The sequence below is a fragment of the Brassica oleracea genome, chromosome C2, assembly GCF_000695525.1.
Source record: "Brassica oleracea var. oleracea cultivar TO1000 chromosome C2, BOL, whole genome shotgun sequence".
Taxonomy (NCBI): Eukaryota; Viridiplantae; Streptophyta; class Magnoliopsida; order Brassicales; family Brassicaceae; genus Brassica; species Brassica oleracea.
This window is the reverse complement of record NC_027749.1, coordinates 47,017,705-47,021,260: the sequence shown is the minus strand read 5'-3', so window position 1 is coordinate 47,021,260 and position 3,556 is coordinate 47,017,705.

The window sequence follows — 3,556 nt, the reverse complement described above, 5'->3', positions numbered from 1 at the left end:
AATTGATAAATAATCTACCAAATTTTTTTTTGCACTTTCCTTAATTAGAAGCTACGAAATTACCTAATATGATTAACGTATATATGAAAATTAATTATTATGAATAATAAATATTTGATAACAATTTTTGTGTCTTAGTTCTTTTTTTTTAATTTTATATTATTGAAAGATATTAAAAAATCACATTAAATATATAATAAAAACATTTATATTTTTTCTTATATGTTATATTTGAATTTTTCAAAATGTCTATATATTATTAGAAATTTGAATATTCCCACTCTGAAAATTTTGTGATCAATAGATTATTTTTTTGTTATAATAAGTTACAAATGATCATAAAATATAACGCATATGAATTTTTATTTAATAAATATTCAAACTAAATAATATATATATATAAACACTAATGATTTAAAGCAACAAGATTGGCTGATCAATTTAGTCGTCCAGTTGAAATCTTTCAAAAGTATGTGAAAGACTAAAGTCAAAGTAAATATTGATTTAGAATAGTAGTTATATTTTACTAACCAAATACCGAAAAAAACCGAACCGAACCGAAACTAACCCGATATCCGGGTTGAACACCCGTAATCCAAATGAAGCCAAACTATTGTTTCATTCTCCAAAATATAATAAAAATAATAACTTAATCCCGCGCAAGGCGCGGGTCTTATCCTAGTAAGTATAGTAAATGAGAAGATGCATGGATGCTCTATGGTGATCTGGTACGGATTTAAGTTTGCCTTTTGTTCCTTTTGGTTACATCCAAATCCAATTATCAGATCGATGTTTGAAATCAAACACCTGAAATAATAAAATTGAGTATGCACGCATATTACATTTGCACACGATTTTTGTTGTCAACTAGAATTTATATAGTTATTTTTGTTGGGAGAGATCTGCTCTGTAAAAAGAAGTATTCTGCGTGTTTTCGTGTTCAAAACTTCCTAGTCATTAAAAAGATTTATTTTGCAGATGTTACAACATGAAGGTCTAATGAACAGTGATTTGATTTTCTAGTCATACGAATAAGAAAACATGACCGACTACTGTTAAAACCTGGTCCCTAGACCTCGACAATATCTAATCAATCATACCATGTGAGCCAAAACTCGATGGATCAGGATACTCCACTTAGCTAGGGAAAGGTGGTGAAGAGGTTTATGTTGGGAAAGCTAGCCGAATGTCTTTCACAAGATTGAGATGGGAGGAGACAACTTTTTTTTTTTTTTTTGGCTAAATGGAGGAGACAACTTCAAATTACAGAAAGACGTTTCTATTTAGGAAAGAGAATTTAGTAAAAAAAAAAAACTCTTTTTGTGATCACTCTCAAAAAAATGTTTCTCGCTTAGATTTGCTTTCCTAGTGTTTGTTCTCGGATAGATTACAAAATACAAATGTTATTAAAACATCTTATTTGTGTTTCAGAAAAAAAAGAAATAAAACATCTTACTTATACTAGTGAAGGTAACAAGCTAATTCTATAAACACTCTCTAATCTTTATTAGATTTTATTCATCATCCTTATCCACTTATTCTTATCCACTTATTAGTTGGATTTGGTTAATGGAGGAAAACCCAACAGTTTCACCCCGCAGAAATGTAAGACCATGTCCATTGGTAAGAACCTTTGATGGGTTCTAATTACTATTTTAATTGTAAATTTTGAAATTTATAAAGTTCAGAAACTATTGCAATATAAAAAGGCCCAATGGTAAGTTCTTAAAAATAGAGGGTTAATATGTCCATTTGAAAGTTTCGGGGTCAAACCGAAAGTCACAAATCTCAGGGACCTGTTGCACAAATATGCAAAAGATTGATCTTGTTCTCACGAAGAAGCGAAGCTCTGGATCCATGGTCTCATGCTCGCTCGATCTGATGAGCTCGGTTCAAAGTTCCCACCTTCCATCTGGAACCTGACATCCATGTTCTCCAGCTTGCTCGCGCTCGGTTCAAAGCTCCCACCTTCCATCTCCAACCTGACGAAGCGATCGCTTGGAGAAGACGAGCCGCTCGATCCCGCACCTTCGACACCCAGCCTGAAGTCCATGAACCGTTAAGCCCAAAGTGAACGATGAGCTTGATCCAAACTGCTCGATGTGGTGGTCTCGATCCAAAAAAAAAACATCACGAAGAAGAAGAGAGAGAAAGCAAATTTTTTAGCCAATGACAAAGAACCACGTATGGGGTGCTTATCAATCCTTAAAGTGTTATATTAAACATCGGTCCTCTTCTTTCATTTCATTTTTGATTTATTTTTTTTGCTTTTTTTTTTCTTAGAATCCTTTATTAGAGCCTCCGTTGGAAGTGGCCTAAATAGGATTCGCCAAGAGAAGTTGTTCAGCTTGTCTCAGTCTATAAGTACTAGATAAGAGCACCTCGACGTGGAAGTGAAATAGAGTTTTTGATAAAAATAAATGAAAACTAATAATTTAGAAAAGAGAATCACAAAAGTTCTTAATTACTAACCTTTTAAAACCGGTTTGTATTTTAAAAAAAGTTGTCCTTTAGACAATGTTTCAACGTGTATAAAAAAAAACTAAATAGCTATAATATTATTATTTTTATAGAAACCCCACAAGTATTAGCGTTCTAAAAGCAATTCCAACAGATGGAAACCATACAAGTTTCTAAAAAAAACAAAATATTAGTATTATAATTATTCATTCATGTTCTTTTTTTCTAAACCAAACAAAAAAATTAATTTCCTATCACATGATAACATGTGTCTCTTAAAGATATTAAGAATTTTTTAAAAATTCTAATATAAATTTGTTTGGTCTTTTCTATCCTAATTTCTTTATTTTGTTTTTTTTTTCTCAAATGCTATAACATATTCTAATACTCACCATTGGTGGTGTTCTAAACGCATCCACAGTGCTAGTATCTCAATCAGTTTCAAGAGATTAAAAAATTAAAACAAATAGGTAAAGTAAGAAAGAAAATCAGAGAAGTTTCTCTGCCACCGTACTCTTCTTGTTCTTAAACAAACTTTCCCTCCACATGTTTGTTTTCTTTTTAATCAAATAAAACTCTTTACTTTTCAATTTTAAAGAACTCAATATAGTCTTTTAACGCTGTGGATGCTCTAAGTCAAAACCATGTACTAAGAACATTTCCATCTCTAGTACGGAGGAAAAGTTCTCAACAAAACAATAAATGAAAAACATGTTATAAAAGAACTGAAATTTTATTATATCGCGAAAAATTAAATAAGAGCGAAATTTTATATCCGCAGAAAAGGGATAACTCTGATATGAGATAATATGCTAGAGAGAGAATATTTATAAAAGGAGAGAAAAGATGTTTTTAGTGTGTTTACAATTGAGCATTTTCACTCGTATATATAAGCATAAATTTATTGTGCAAATAGTGACAGCAAGCTCCACATCTTTTATATTTTCAACATAATCGGCTCCTCCTTTTTTGACTTTCATAACACTCCCCCTTGGGGGCCGGTGTCACTATCCGCTCTCGCTTAACGTCTTTGTTACCTCGTTAAAAAACTTTCTCGTAAAACCCAATGGGAAAAACCATAGTAAGGTAAAAAGAG